Source organism: Scyliorhinus torazame, chromosome 7 (assembly GCF_047496885.1).
Source record: "Scyliorhinus torazame isolate Kashiwa2021f chromosome 7, sScyTor2.1, whole genome shotgun sequence".
NCBI lineage: Eukaryota > Metazoa > Chordata > Chondrichthyes > Carcharhiniformes > Scyliorhinidae > Scyliorhinus > Scyliorhinus torazame.
In genome coordinates, this window is record NC_092713.1 from 298,987,827 (window position 1) to 299,004,951 (window position 17,125).

General features: G+C 49.1%; 1 long non-coding RNA gene across 1 annotated transcript; it reads left to right on the forward strand.

Moving 5' to 3' along the window:
• Positions 1-305: 305 nt before the first annotated feature.
• LOC140427119 (uncharacterized) lies at positions 306-8,179 on the forward strand. The gene is made up of 2 exons (XR_011948393.1): positions 306-527; positions 4,935-8,179. It is a non-coding gene; the product is annotated as an uncharacterized lncRNA (long non-coding RNA).
• Positions 8,180-17,125: the final 8,946 nt, after the last annotated feature.

Consider the following 17,125-nt stretch of genomic DNA (forward strand, 5'->3'; position numbering starts at 1 on the left):
TTATCAGACTGGGCAACCGATCCTCAGAGGTAACAGTAACCAGGGATGGAGCACGTATTGAACTCGCTCTTGTGTTTGCCCGACTTCTGTCCAGTGATTTTGTTGCATGGCCGTGCTCCTGGAAGCAAAACACCTTCAACCCCAGGGGAGTGCAGCCCCACTGTATGCACCTGTGCTCTGAATGTAAATATTTTAGCCCCAGTGAAAACGGATGGCATCCCCTCTGAGGCCAACAAATCCTGCCTGACCAGAACTGCAGTTCCAATGGATTGGATCCGTCCAACACTTTTGTCCGGCTAATGTATCATTTCCTTCTCTTTGGACTCCTCTCGCCTGCACCATGTCCCCTAACTTGGTGTCATCTGCAAACTTGGACACAGAACTCTCTATTCCTTCTTGCAAATCATTGAGAAATATGGTGAAAAGCTGATATCCCGTACAGATCCCAGCGAACGTGTTTTCACATTGTTACAGTCGCATAGTGGAACTGAACTAGTGATCAAAAAGTCTGAACGAATGATCCAGAGGTAGGAGTTCAAATCCTAGCATAGCAGCTGGGAAATTCAGTATATTAAATAGATTTGGAATAAAAAGCTAATCGTATCACAGAATTTACAGTGCAGAAGGAGGCCATTCGGCCCATCGAGTCTGCACCGGCTCTTGGAAAGAGCACCCTACCCAAGGTCAACACCTCCACCCTATCCCCATAACCCAGTAACCCCACCCAACAGTAAGGGCAATTTTGGACACTAAGGGCAATTTATCATGGCCAATCCACCTAACCTGCACATCTTTGGACTGTGGGAGGAAACCGGAGCACCCGGAGGAAACCCACGCACACACGGGGAGGATGTGCAGACTCCGCACAGACAGTGACCCAAGCTGGAATCGAACCTGGGACCCTGGAGCTGTGAAGCAATTGTGCTATCCACAATGCTACCGTGTTGTTAATGTTAATAATGAACCTCGTAAATTGTTGGAAGATCCCAACTGATTCACAAACAACCTTTAATGGGGCTGGTTTAGCACAGTGGGCTAAACAGCTAGCTTTTAATGCAGAACAAGGCCAGCAGCGTGGGTTCAATTCCCTGAACAGGCGCCCGAATGTAGCCTCAGGGTGCTTTTCACAGTAACGCCATTGAAGCCTACTTGTGACAATAAGCGATTATTATTATTCGTTAAGGAAATCTGCCTCCCTTGCAATGAGTGCTGTCTGTGTCCTTTGAATACTCAGAAGGCCTCTGGTCATCTGGGAGCCCACCCAGGCCACCTCTCTGGATACTCTCATACCCCAGCTATATCATCAAGGGATGGGTGTGGCCAACTCAATCAGAGGCCCCCCAGGTGATGGCATCCCTCAGAAGCGCTGCCCCACTGCAGAGGAAGTATGGGAATGGCAGAGCTCACCCCAACCAGAGGACACCTGCACCAAGGCCTTTGGAACCCTCCCTAGTTCTCTGTCCCTCTCAGGGGCAGAGGACTCCCCAGTGACCCCCCACCTCCCTAGATCACCAGCTGTCTCCCCTGGTGAGGCTGGCAGTGCTGACTGCCTCGGCCACCACCTCTCAAGCACTGTTCAGCCGGGCAAGCTTGAGTCTGCAACTCATCCTGGCGAAGAGGGTGTCCCTCCTCTGCCCACTGGCAAGGAGCTGTGGATCCACCTGGGACTCCCAAACCTGGGGGGCATGCCTTCTGTGAACCATCTTTATGTCTGCAGTGAGTTTGTGGGAAGTGGAGTGCTTATGAACAGCTCCAACTGTCAGACTCTTGCACGCTAATTCTGGCCCCAGTGGTTACAAGGTTGGCTGGGCCGGGAATTGCTCTCAATTCACGCTGGGAGAGTGCTGGCCCATTTCCATGTCCTGACTCGTTTCCCAAATAACACCCGCAACGGAAGTGCAAATCATTCGCTATTCAGTTCTGGTGGCAACACTTAGTCTCCCAAATGAAGAATTCTGGGCCTTGTGTCAGATACCAGGAGATCAATATCACAGAAAGCCTCGAGGAGTAAAAAAAAAAGTACAGGGGCAAAATTAAGCAGGGAGTTAGGAAACAAAAAAGGAGGGAATGAAAAAATCTCAAAGTGAAATCAAGGAAAGCCTGAAAATGTTTTTTTAAATGCGCAAAGAGCAAGAGGATAAGGAAAGAGGCACAGGAAAGAGTAATGTGGATTACAGTCCCAAGTAATTACAGGACATATAACCTCATTGATGGGAAAATCATTGGAACGCATTCTATGCAATGGTTTAAGTTTTCACTTTGAATGGGACATACTAATAAAGGACAGTCTGCATGGATTTGTTAGGTAACGTGCCTAAAAAGCTTGATTGATTTTTTTGTACCAATAACAAGGAAGGTCAGTGACGCTAGTGACTACATGCATTTCAGCAGGGCTTCTGACAGAGTCTCAAATGGGATACAAGAGCAAGTGAGTATTTAGATCCAAAATAGGCTGAGAGGCAGGAAGCAAAGAGTAAAGGTTGATGGCTGTTTTTGTGACTGGAAGGTTGTTTCCAGTGGGGTTTCGCAAGGGTCAACACTAGGTCATTTTGTTATGTTCTGTGTTGTGGCCGTAGTACAAATGCACACAGAACATCTAGTTCTTTGATGAATAAGATAGTTTATTAACAAAATGAACACGTGGAAAGATAACTAATGAACTATGATACAAACTGTAACGAATAAATAAATTCTGTGCATTCTCCTGGAACTACTTCTAATGCGGCTATCCTCCAGTATGACTTACTGCCAACTGCTAGATATCTCGAGTCACATGGTGGATCTCTATCACCACCTGCTGGTTGAAGGTCATATTGATAATTACATACATTAATAGATAACTATGTACATTACTGTGCACAAGCATATCACCACACACTTTACCCATTCACTTTTTAAAATTCATTCATAAATGTGGCTGTCGCTGGTTAGGCCAGCATTCATAGCCCATCCCTAATTGCCCTTGAGGAGGTAGTGGTGAACTGCCTTCTTGAACCGCTGCAGTCCCTATGGTATAGGTATACCCACTGTGCTGTTGGGGAAGGAGTCCCACAATTTTGACCAAGTGACAGTTCAGGAACGACGATATATTTCCAAACCAGGATGGTGAGTGATTTTGAGGGGGACCTCCAGGTGTTCCCAGGTATCTATTGCCCTTGTTCTTCTAGGTGGCAGAGATTGTGGATTTGGAAGGTGCTGTTGAAGGAGCCTTGGTGAGTTACTGCAGTGCATCTTGTAGATGGTACACAATAATAATAATAACTGGACAGCCTTCTTCGAGGCAATGTCCAAGGTGGTGGGGGTGAGGATGGAGCTATGCCCGAAAGTGGCGGTCTTCGGGGTTTCAGACCAGCCAGATCTATTCCTGGGGAGGAGGGCGGACGCCCTTGCCTTTGCCTCCCTGATCGCCCGCCGTAGAATCATGTTCGGCTGGCGGTCAGCAGCACCACCCAAAGCTGTAGACTGGCTGTCCGACCTCTCGGAATCTCTCCAAATGGAGAAAATCAAATTCATCATCCGAGGGTCAGACGACAGCTTCCACAGAATGTGGGAGCCATTCGCCCAACTGTTCCGAGACCTGTTTGTGGCCAACAAACAAGCAGAAGAATAGCCAGGTAGCCAAGAAATAGGAGAGAGTAGCCAAAGCATGAGAGCGAGAGATAGACCGGGAGAGGGGGGGGGGACAACTAGATCTAAGAAGGAAAGGCGAGCAACAGGGGGGTGGGGGGGCAGGAGCGGGGAGAGGGGGGATAGAGGGAAGAGATGGAACAATAGAGGAGAGAGCCAGGGAGGGGGAGGGGGGAGGCAGGGAAACGTTAACAAACTTAACGTCCACAGGAACAGAGAAAACGGGGAAGACGGGAGGGCCACAGAAGCGGAAGTGCGCAGAAGCGGAACGAGACAACAACGGTAGCGAACTCCGTCTGGGAGAAGCAAGGGACGACAACACCACGAACAGATGCCTACTTATGTGTGTAAATAATTTTGCCAAGTGTCCAGAGCTGCTGCTGTTGAGCGGGGGCATAATACCGTCCGATGGCTTCTCAGGGAAAATGAAAACGTCAGCAGCAGCAGCAACCCGTAGGGGAGTGGGGGTGAGTGCTCCGTTGGGAGGGTGTGGGAAGACGGAGGCGCATGGGGACACGTCTGGTCAATTGCTATTGTATATTCTCTTTTTGCACTATGTTAATGTTCACTCTATTTTGCTGTGTTAGGATTATTACTATTTATTATGAAAAACTTTGCAAAACTTTAATGAAAAAAAAATATTTTTAAAAATAATAATAATAATAATCTTTATTATCACAAGGAGGCTTACATTACCAATAAAGTTACTGTGAAAAGCCTCTAGTTGCCTGCTCGGGTACAGAGGAAGAATTCTGAATGTCCAATTCACCTAACAGCGCGTCTTTCGGGACTTGTGGGAGGAAACCGGAGCACCCAGAGGAAACCCACGCAGACACAGGGAGAGCGTACTGACACCGCACAGACAGTGACCCAAGCCGGGAATCGAACCTGGGGCCCTGGCGCTGTGAAGCAACAGTGCTAACCAATGTGCTACCATGCCGTTATTATTATTATTATTATGTTGGCTCTGTGCATCAGTGGTGGAGGGATGAATGTTTGTGGACTGGGTGCCAATCAAGCAGGTTGCTGTGCCCTGGATGGTGTTGAGCTTCTTGAGTGTTGTTGGAGCTGCATTCGTCCAGGGAAGTAGAGAGTATTGCATCACATCTGTGCCTTGTAGATTGTGCACAGGCTTTGGGTAGGCAAGAGATGAGTAACTCGCCACAGAATGCCTAGCCTCTGACCTGCTCTTGTCATCTGATTAATCTATCAATATCTCTGTGATGTTTTATTTCCATTTACACTGGTTACAATGCTCTCTACCTATGAGTCACCTTCAACTTTGCTCTCTCATTTTGATGCCATAGATGAAAGGCTGAATTAACTGATTTCAGGACCTGTGGATGGAATCAACATGTTGCAAGTTTCCCCTGTGACTTCAACATTGACAAGAACAAGAACTATCATTTAACTGCTGACTCCCACTTTAACTGCCCCCACTCTCTACTGATACACACAAGGCAGACAAACACAGAGGGGGAAGGGGTGAAGAATAATAAGAATGAAAGTCAAAGATAAGAGTCTGTGCTTCAGACGGTGTTTTCTGGCACACTTTCTTCACAGCTAACTTGTAGATTAAAGTCTCTGGTTTGCAGCCTCTAATGATCATCTTTGTACATTAATTTATTCAGGTACTCTGTAGTTTAGAAATGTTTTACTCACAGCCTTTCCTGGAGCGGCCGCTTGCTTCACGTCGAACTTTAATTCAGCTTGTGGTTTGTCTTCAGATGTCTGTTGTCCCGTGCATTCGGCCCCCACAGGCTTTCTGGAGAGAGAGTCAGCCCTCTCAGTAACCTTCTGGAGAGAGTAAGCTTGTTCTGGACTTTGTTTGCACAGCCTGTAATACTTATTCCTGTACATACATTCATCCAAGCTCTCTTCCGGTTCAGAAACACAGCCTTTCTGGAGAAAAGCGGAGAGGAGAGGATAGCAGGCCCTTCCTCAGAGCTGCCAGGAGTCAAATTGAAACCAAATCAAACCTGGGGAATCAGAAATAATATCCCAGTGGAATAGGATCAATCAACACCAGTTATCCGGCAGAGCACAGCCTTTTTCTGGCCATCAGCCAATCAATCAAACTGAGCCCCAGCCGATCTCTCAGTCACTGATGTCGGCCAGTCTGCAATCTTCAGTTTAGACCAGCCTCTGGATTCTTACTGCTTGAATTAAAGATACAGGCTGCATGCCTTAAAGTGACATTTCCATTAATCACCATGTATCAACATAATAAAAGCAAAAATAAAAGAATGGGGAAATAAGGGAATAAACAAGGAGTAAACAGGAAGGACCCTTACACAGTAATACAATTAAACTGACAAAAATTTAACTGGCTTCCTAATACCCCTTATCCAACCACCACCATCCCCAAACCCAGGGTAACAGATATTACAGAAATAAACAAAATATAACAGGAAAATCCAATGAAAACAACACAAAGCACACATCCAAAACGTCACCATACAAGTGAGACCACCCAACCATTCAAATGTCCCCCAGTCCAAGTTACTTAATAAAGTTGGTCGCCTTCTTTGGCTCTGATCTTTGCCCCCATGCTTGATCCATAGGCGGGTCATATACACCATTCCAAACTTCACCTTACTGCTGAAAGAAATCGAATTGGCCTTATTAAAGCCAGACCTTTTTGCCAGTTCCGCTCCCAAGTCTTGGTAAATTCTAATGGTCTGACCTTCCAACTGCATTCTCGTGTTTTCTTCACCTACCCCCAGGGCCTTTCCTTATCTAAGTACCTGTGCAGTCCGACTATATTTACACGTGGCGGCTCCCCGGCTCTGGGCTTCTTCGTCAACGACAGATGGGCCGGGTCCACTTCTGGAGGGCGTGCAAGGACTCCCCCCCCCCTCCCACTCCCCACTAGCTGCCCAAACATCTTTGCCACATATTCTGTCGTCTTCGCACCTTCTATGCTCTAAGTCAGCCCAACGATCCTCAGGTTTTGTCGTCTGGAGCGATTCTCCAAGTCATCGATTTTGACCTTTATCATTTTTTGCCCCTCCGCCACCATCATCACCTCTGCCTCCAAGGAGTGAATCCGGTCTTCATGATCTGAGACCGTCTCCCCCATCATCTGGATCAATGAATTCTGTGCCTCCAACCGCAGTTCCACCCTTTCCAGGGCTATCCGAATTGATTCAGTCACTTTTGTCAGATCGTTCGTGGCCACCTGTCTTTGTTTTCTAAATTCTGTCGTCCAGAACTCCACCAACCTCTCAGTCGTCCACTGAGCAGGCAACGACGCGACAGGTCCTTCCACCATGCTTTCTCCTCCTGTGCCACCCGTGACCTCTAAATCTTAAGCAAACACTTTACTCAGCACACTTCTCATTTGATAGTTCCTTTTCCCTTTTCAAAATCCTCATTATGAATTACAAGTCCCATTGACTTTCCTTGCGACTTCCAACACTCTGAACAAATGTTTCCCACTTTATTGCAATGGTAACACCTAGGCCTTTGAGTCTCACCTCCACCCTCAGTACCTTTCTTCCCTGACTGAGGAGGAGATCCTGGAGTATTCCCAGTCCCATCTCTCCATTCCTTACTTTGGTTGCCTGTCTTCCTTTCATTCTCCCACTTCCTATTCTTTCAAAATTATGGGAGTGATGGACCTAAAGTTTAAAGTTATGGATCCACTCATAATCATTAGCCATTATTGCTGCTAGCCTGGCAATCATAACCCTTTTGTCTTCAACATGGGTTCTTTTCACAGAAGTTGGTGAATTCTTAAATTCTTCCAAGAGAATGACTTCTCTCAGAGCCTCATGGGTAGTTTCAACTCCCAATGCTCGCATCTATCTATTAAAATTGGTCTGCCTAATCCTTTCAAATTAATAATAAGGGCATTTAAAAGTTTATTGGATAAACATATGGATGATAATGGTATAGTGTAGGTTAGATGGCTTTTGTTTCGGTGCAACATCGTGGGCCGAAGGGCCTGTACTGCGCTGTATTGTTCTATGTTCTATGTAAATTCAACATAAGTCTGTGCAGCTGTTTCCTTAAATTCAAAAGCATTTGCCTATATTCCTCTGGAACTAATTCACATGCACAAGAATAGCCTTTTTCACCTTGTCGTAATCCTTAGACACCCCCTCTGACAGGGAAGTATAAACCATTCCGTCAGTTTACTTTTCATGGGTAATGTCTACTTTTCCTTCGGCCACTCCATTTGGGTTGATATTTTCTCAAATGCCATTAAGAATGCTTCTACATCCTTTTCCTCAAATTTTGGTAGAGCTAGTATAAATTTAAGCTGTGGTGAATGTAAATACAGTTAATTCACCAGTTATGTTCTATGTTTGTAAATACAGTTAATTTACCAGTTATGTTCTATGTTTATTAACCCTGTGGGTTTTATCTGTGGGCCATTGTATGGCTTTACCCACAGGGGGAGATGTTGGAGCATGTACGAGCTCCGCCCATGGCTCCGCCCCTTTGAAGGAGTATAAGAGTAGCTGGCCTGTGGGACTGTCCTCAGTGTGTACCAGTCGCAGGCAGGCAAAGTTGATAGTTAATTAAAACCACTATTTTACTCCGACACGAGTCCTTGAGTGAATTGATGGTCGCATCAATTTAATTAACTATCTGAACAAAAACGATTATGGAGTCAGCCCTCAAACCTGACAGACTGGAGCTCGATCCACAGGCCCCGGAGGTGAAGGAAATTTTTTCACACTGGCTGCGGTGTTTCAAGGCCTACCTTGCCGCGTCGTCGACGCCATCCATCACGGACGAACAAAAACTGAGTCTCCTCCACGCACGGGTGAGTCACCGCATTTCTGTGCAACTCGAAGAGGCCACCTCATATACCGCCGATCTCACAATCCTCGAGCGCATCTACGTGCGGCCTGTGAACGATGTCTATGCGCGACATATTCTCACTACTAAACGCCAGCGCCCTGGGGAGTCACTCAACAACTATCTGCGTGACCTCAAAAACCTCGCGCGCAACTGCAACTATCAGGCCGTTCCAGCCACTCAGCACATGGAGCTCGCTGTCCGAGACGTCTAGGTTGCGGGGGTCAGATCAAATTACGTGCGGCAGCGACTGCTCGAGAAAGGGGCCCAGGACCTGGATGAGACGATGAAACTGGCGACTTCACTGGAGGTCGCTTTCCAGAGCCTCACTGCATTTCCAGCCGAACACTCGACCCCCTCGTGGGCTCCCGACAGAGACTACCACAGGCCTGTGCTGCGCGCCCACCCACTCATCATGGGGGGTTGCCTTGTTATTATTGCGGCCAGCCTCAACACCCTCGACAGCACTGCCCGGCCTGCAACGCGCACTGCAACAGTTGTGGCCAAAAAGGGCACTTCGCCAAGGTCTGCCTCGCCAAGCCTAAGCACGCGAACGCTCAGACCCAGAGTACCGTCTCTCAGGCCCGCAGACCTCGCAATGTGGCAGCGTGCCTGCCGACTCCGACTCCGCACAGCACGTGCGACTCACGGGGGCCGCCATTTTGGCCATCCTCCCCACGCAGCCAGCCACGTGCAATCCATGGGTGCCGCCATCTTGGACGCCATCTTCCGCGACGCCTGCCACGTTTGATCAACAGGGGCCGCCATCTTGGACGGCATCTGCTACGCCACTCGACGCGTACGACCTGCTCGGACAGTCACCAGGGGGCCATCGCAGCACAGCCGACCACGCCGCCAGTTACCCTCAAGTCAGCGCAGTCACCTTGGACCAGTCGCGACCCAAGCACCTCAAGAGCTCAATGATGGCCATCCGGGTTAACGGGTACGAGACACCTTGCCTGTTCGACTCCGGGAGCACCAAGAATTTCATCCACCTGGATCTGGTAAGCCGCTGCTCGCTCCCGATATTCCCGGCGCAACAAACAATTTCCCTCGCCTCCGGGTCGCACTTGGTACAAATCCGAGGGTGCACTACGGTAACCTTAGTGGTACAGGGCACTGAGTACACTAATTTCCAGCTGTACGTGCTCCCAGACGTCTGCGCCCCCCTCCTTTTAGGGCTCGATTTTCAATGTAATCTCAAGAGCCTGACGCTTAGCTTTGGTGGACTACTGCCCCCACTCACTGTGTGCAGCCTAGTCACTCTGAAAGTCGACCCTTCTTCCCTCTTCACTAATCTCACAGCTGATTGCAAGCCAGTAGCCACTCGCAGCAGGCGATAGAGCATGCAGGACAGAATATTTATTAGGTCTGAGGTCCTGCGTCTGTTGCTGGAAGGAGTCATAGAGGCCAGCAATAGCTCCTAGAGAGCTCAGGTGGTGGTCGACAATGACCGGGGAGAAGCTCCGGATAGTGATTGATTACAACCAGACCATTAACCGGTTTACGCAACTTGATGCGTACCCCCTTCCCCGGATTGCAGACATGGTCAATCAGATCGCTCACGACCGCGTGTTCTCCACGGTGGATCTGAAGTCTGCATACCACCAGCTCCCAATCCGTCCAGAGGATCGTCACTACATAGAACATAGAACATAGAAAATACAGCACAGAACAGGCCCTTCGGCCCACGATGTTGTGCCGAACCTTTGTCCTAGATTAATCATAGATTATCATTGAATTTACAGTGCAGAAGGAGGCCATTCGGCCCCCTGAGTCTGCACCGGCTCTTGGAAAGAGTACCCTACCCAAACTCAACACCTCCACCCAACACCAAGGGCAATTTTGGACACTAAGGGCAATTTATCATGGCCAATCCACCTAACCTGCACATCTTTGGACTATGGGAGGAAACCGGAGCACCCGGAGGAAACCCACGCAGACACGGGGAGGACGTGCAGACTCCGCACAGACAGTGACCCAAGCCGGAATCGAACCTGGGACCCTGGAGCTGTGAAGCAATTGTGCTATCCACAATGCTACCGTGCTGCCCTTAAGAACAAATAAATCTACACTATATCATTTTACCGTAATCCATGTACCTATCCAATAGCTGCTTGAAGGTCCCTAATGTTTCCGACTCAACTACTTCCACAGGCAGTGCATTCCATGCCCCCACTACTCTCTGGGTAAAGAACCTACCTCTGATATCCCTCCTATATCTTCCACCTTTCACCTTAAATTTATGTCCCCTTGTAATGGTTTGTTCCACCCAGGGAAAATGTCTCTGACTGTCTACTCTATCTATTCCCCTGATCATCTTATAAACCTCTTATCAAGTCGCCCCTCATCCTTCCCCGTTCTAATGAGAAAAGGCCTAGCACCCTCAACCTTTCCTCGTAAGTCCTACTCTCCACTCCAGGCAACATCCTGGTAAATCTTCTTTGCACCTTTTCCAAAGCTTCCACATCCTTCCTAAAATGAGGTGACCAGAACTGTACACAGTACTCCAAATGTGGCCTTACCAAAGTTTTGTACAGCTGCATCATCACCTCACGGCTCTTAAATTCAATCCCTCTGTTAATGAACGCGAGCACACCATAGGCCTTCTTCACAGCTCTATCCACTTGAGTGGCAACTTTCAAAGATGTATGAACATAGACCCCAAGATCTCTCTGCTCCTCCACATTGCCAAGAACTCTACCGTTAACCCTGTATTCCGCATTCATATTTGTCCTTCCAAAAAGGACAGCCTCACACTTTTCAGGATTAAACTCCATCTGCCACTTCTCAGGCCAGCTCTGCATCCTATCTATGTCTCTTTGCAGCTGACAACAGCCCTCCTTACTATCCACAACTCCACCAATCTTCGTATCGTCTGCAAATTTACTGACCCACCCTTCAACTCCCTCACCCAAGTCATTAATGAAAATCACAAACAGCAGAGGACCCAGAACTGATCCCTGCGGTACGCCACTGGTAACTGGGATCCAGGCTGAATATTTGCCATCCACCACCACTCTCTGACTTCTATCGGTTAGCCAGTTCGTTATCCAACTGGCCAAATTTCCCACTATCCCATGCCTCCTTACTTTTCTGTAGAAGCCTACCATGGGGAACCTTATCAAATGCCTTACTAAAATCCATGTACAGTACATCCACTGCTTTACCTTCGTCCACATGCTTGGTCACCTCCTCAAAGAATTCAATGAGACTTGTAAGGCAAGACCTGCCCCTCACAAATCCGTGCTGACTATCCCTAATCAAGCAGTGTTTTTCCAGGTGCTCAGAAATCCTATCCTTCAGTACCCTTTCCATTACTTTGCCTACCACCGAAGTAAGACTAACTGGCCTGTAATTCCCAGGGTTATCCCTAGTCCCTTTTTTGAACAGGGGCACGACATTCGCCACTCTCCAATCCCCTGGTACCACCCCTGTTGACAGTGAGGACGAAAAGATCATTGCCAACGGCTCTGCAATTTCATCTCTTGCTTCCCATAGAATCCTTGGATATATCCCGTCAGGCCCGGGGAACTTGTCTATCCTCAAGTTTTTCAAAATGCCCAACACATCTTCCTTCCTAACAAGTATTTCCTCGAGCTTACCAATCTGTTCCACACTGTCCTCTCCAACAATATCGCCCCTCTCATTTGTAAATACAGAAGAAAAGTACTCGTTCAAGACCTCTCCTATCTCTTCAGACTCAATACACAATCTCCCGCTACTGTCCTTGATCGGACCTACCCTCGCTCTAGTCATTCTCATATTTCTCACAGATGTGTAAAAGGCCTTGGGGTTTTCCTTGATCCTACCCGCCAAAGATTGTTCATGCCCTCTTAGCTCTCCTAATCCCTTTCTTCAGTTCCCTCCTGGCTATCTTGTATCCCTCCAATGCCCTGTCTGAACCTTGTTTCCTCAGCCTTACGTAAGTCTCCTTTTTCCTCTTAACAAGACATTCAACCTCTCTTGTCAACCATGGTTCCCTCACTCGACCATCTCTTCCCTGCCTGGCAGGGACATACATATCAAGGACACGTAGTACCTGTTCCTTGAACAAGTTCCACATTTCACTTGTGTCCTTCCCTGACAGCCTATGTTCCCAACTTATGCACTTCAATTCTTGTCTGACAACATCGTATTTACCCTTCCCCCAATTGTAAACCTTGCCCTGTTGCACGCACCTATCCCTCTCCATTACTAAAGTGAAAGTCACAGAATTGTGGTCACTATCTCCAAAATGCTCCCCCACTAACAAATCTGTCACTTGCCCTGGTTCATTACCAAGTACTAAATCCAATATTGCCCCTCCTCTGGTCGGACAATCTACATACTGTGTTAGAAAAGCTTCCTGGACACACTGCACAAACACCACCCCATCCAAACTATTTGATCTAAAGAGTTTCCACTCAATATTTGGGAAGTTAAAGTCACCCATGACTACTACCCTGTGACTTCTGCACCTTTCCAAAATCTGTTTCCCAATCTGTTCCTCCACATCTCTGCTACTATTGGGGGGCCTATAGAAAACTCCTAACAAGGTGACTGTTCCTTTCCTATTTCTGACTTCAACCCATACTACCTCATTAGGGTGATACTCCTCGAACTTCCTTTCTGCCGCTGTTATACTATCTCTAATTAACAATGCCACCCCCCCACCTCTTTTACCACCCTCCCTAATCTTATTGAAACATATAACCAGGGACCTCCAACAACCATTTCTGCCCCTCTTCTATCCAAGTTTCCGTGATGGCCACCACATCGTAGTCCCAAGTACCGATCCATGCCTTAAGTTCACCCACCTTATTCCTGATGCTTCTTGCGTTGAAGTATACACACTTCAACCCATCTCCGTGCCTGCAAGTACTCTCCTTTGTCAATGTTCCCTTCCCCACTGCCTCATTACACGCTTTGGCGTCCTGAATATCGGCTACCTTAGTTGCTGGACTACAAATCCGGTTCCCATTCCCCTGCCAAATTAGTTTAAACCCTCCCGAAGAGTACTAGAAAACCTCCCTCCAAGGATATTGGTGCCCCTCTGGTTCAGATGCAACCCGTCCTGCTTGTACAGGTCCCACCTTCCCCAGAATGCGCTCCAATTATCCAAGTACCTGAAGCCCTCCCTCCTACACCATTCCTGCAGCCACGTGTTTAACTGCACTCTCTCCCTATTCCTAGCCTCGCTATCACGTGGCACCGGCAACAAACCAGAGATGACAACTCTGTCTGTCCTGGCTTTTAACTTACAGCCTAACTCCCTAAACTTGTTTATTACCTCCACACCCCTTTTCCTACCTATGTCGTTGGTACCAATGTGCACCACGACTTCTGGCTGCTCCCCCTCCCCCTTAAGGATCCTGAAGACACGATCCGAGACATCCCTGGCCCTGGCACCCGGGAGGCAGCATACCTTCCGGGAGTCTCGCTCGCGACCACAGAATCTCCTATCTATTCCCCTAACCATTGAATCTCCTACAACTATTGCTTTTCTATTCTCCCCCCTTCCCTTCTGAGCCCAGAGCCAGAGACCTGGCCGCTAGGGCCTTCCCCGGTAGGTCATCCCCCCCAACAGCATCCAAAACGGTATACTTGTTTTGAAGGGGAACGGCCACGAGGGATCCCTGCACTGTCTGCCTGTTTGTTTTTTTCCCCCTGACTGTAACCCAGCTATTCTTGTCCTGTACCTTGGGTGTGGTTACCTCCCTGTAACTCTTCTCAATCACCCCCTCTGCCTCCCGGGTGATCGAAGTTCATCCAGCTTCAGCTCCAGTTCCCTAACACGGTCTTTGAGGAGCTGAAGTTGGGTGCACTTCCCGCAGGTATAGTCAGCGGGGACACCGGTGGTATCCCTCACCACCCACATCCTACAGGAGGAGCATGCAACTGGCCTAGCCTCCATCCCCTCTTACCTGACAGAATATAGCTGACCTGTGGACTAACTAGATCTCCGCCCTCCGACTCTGCTCCCAGTCAGCTACATTTTCTGTAAACTCCTGGCTCTCTTCTCACTCTTTGCGGAAATGTTGGAAACAAAATGAAAGGAGCACCTTACTCCCTCCTCACCTAACTCCCTCGGTCACCAAACTCTTACTATAGCACTCAAATGCACCAAATTCAGCACTCCCTCAGTCACCAAACTCTCACTATAGCACTCAAGTGCACCAAATTCAGCACTCCCTCAGTCACCAAACTCTCACTATAGCACTCAAATGCACCAAATTCAGCACTCCCTCAGTCACCAAACTCTCACTCTTGCACTCAAATGCACCAAATTCAGCACTCAGTGCAAACAAAGTCTGCACTGTAGGGGATCACTTTTATACTGTGAATCTAGCCTCTGAAAACTGGCCTAATCCAATGAACTAATTAACAAGCTCCAGCTGCAAGTGCCTACAAGTAGAAGCTTGTTTAAAGCTGATTGAAAATTCACCTTCTTCTAAACCAAACAGCAACGTTTAAGTTAATTAACTAAATAAAAGAAAGACTAAACTTTAGATAAAAATGAAGTCTTATACTCCCTCGGTCACCAAACTCTTACTATAGTACTCAAAATGCACTCAGTGCAAACCAAACATGGCACACTACATGGTGTTTGAGGCAGACGGCCACCTTTTTCATTTCCTCCGGATCCCTTTTGGCTTTACGAATGGGGTTTCGGTGTTCCAACGAGCAATGGACCGAATGGTGGACCAGTACGGGCTGCGGGCCACGTTTCTGTACTTGGACAATGTCACCATCTGCGGCCATGATCAGCAGGACCATGACGCCAACCTCCAACAATTCCTCCAAACCGCCCAAAAACTTAATCTCACCTATAATAAGGAGAAATGCGTTTTCCGCACCACCAGGCTAGCCATTCTCGGCTACGTCGTGGAAAACGGAGTCCTGGGGCCCGACCCTGACCGTCTGTGCCCCCTCCTGCAACTCCCTCTCCCTCACTGCCCCAAGGCCCTCAAGAGGTGCCTTGGAGTTTTTTCCTACTATGCTCAGTTGGTCCCCCAGTATGCGGACAAAGCCCGCCCTCTATTTAAGGCCACCCTTTTCCCTCTGGCAGCCGAGGCCCGCCAGGCCTTCAACTGCATCAAGGCAGACATCGCCAAAGCCGCGATGTGCGCGGTGGATGAGTCTGTCCCCTTTCAGGTGGAGAGCGATGCCTCAGAGGTCGCTCTCGCCGCCACTCTCAATCAAGCAGGCAGACCGGTTGCGTTTTTTTCACGCACCCTCACCGCCTCTGAACTTCGACACTCCTCGGTCGAAAAAGAGGCTCAAGCCATTGTGGAAGCCATGCGGCACTGGAGGCACTACCTCGCTGGTAGGAGGTTTACCCTCATCACCGACCAACGATCGGTAGCCTTCATGTTCGACAATATGCAGCGGGGCAAAATCAAGAACGATAAGGTCTTGAGGTGGAGAATCGAACTCTCCACCTATAACTACGATATAGTATATCGTCCTGGGAAGCTCAACGAGTCCCCAGATTCCCTGTCCCGCGGCACATGCGCCAGTGCGCAAGAGGACCGACTACGGGTTATCCACGATGACCTCTGCCACCCGGGGATCACCCAGCTCGTCCATTATATCAAGGCCCATGACCTGCCCTACTCCGCCGAGGAGGTCAAAGCTGTAACCAGGGACTGTCAAATCTGTGCGGAGTGTAAACCACACTTCTATCGACCAGATAAGGCCCACCTGGTGAAGGCGTCCCGGCCCTTTGAACGCCTCAGTATCGATTTCAAGCGGCCCCTCCCCTCGAATAATCGCAATACCTACTTTCTCAATATTATTGATGAGTTCTCCCGTTTCCCGTTTGCAATCCCGTGCCCCGATATGACCAGCCCCATTGTTATCAGAGCCCTGCATAGTGTCTTCACCCTGCTTGGTTTCCCCAACTACGTCCACAGCGACAGGAGCTTGACGTTCATGAGGAGCGAACTGCGTCAGTACCTGCTCAGTAAAGGCATCGCCTCTAGCAGGACTACCAGTTACATCCCCCGGGGAAACGGACAAGTGGAAAGGGAGAACGCGACGGTCTGGAAGACCGTCCTACTGACCCTACGGTCCAAGAATCTCCCAGTATCTCACTGGCAGGGAGTCCTCCCCGATGCGCTCCATGCAAAAAGGTCCCTCCTTTGCACGGCCACAAACCAGACTCCTCATGACCGCTTGTTTATTTTCCCGAGGGGGACTACCTCAGGGGCCTCGCTCCCACCCTGGCTGATGACACCGGGTCCGGTTCTCCTCCGGAAACACGTTCAGACCCATAAGACCGATCCCCTGGTAGAGAGGGTCCAGCTCCTGCACTCAAACCCGCACTATGCATATGTTGAGTACCCCGATGGTCGACAGGATACCGTCTCCCTCCGAGACCTTGTGCCCGCAGGCTCCACCACCACTACATCCACAGTACCCCCCGCGCTATACCCCGCTCTTTCTCCCATGCCCAGCGCTCCCGCGCCCATTTGGCTCCCGCGCTCCCTTCCACCCGGCACACCAGTTCGCAGGAATGAAGCTCAGGAAGAGCCGCTCCCGGAGTCCACCCCTGGGGCTGCACCGGACCCACTTCCCCAGCCACCTGAAGCGGCTGCAACACCAGCGCTTCGACGGTTGCAGCGTACGATCCGGGCGCCGGACCAGCTGAACTTGTGGCCCATCACCCCCGCCGGACTTTATTTTTTTACAGGGGGTGAAT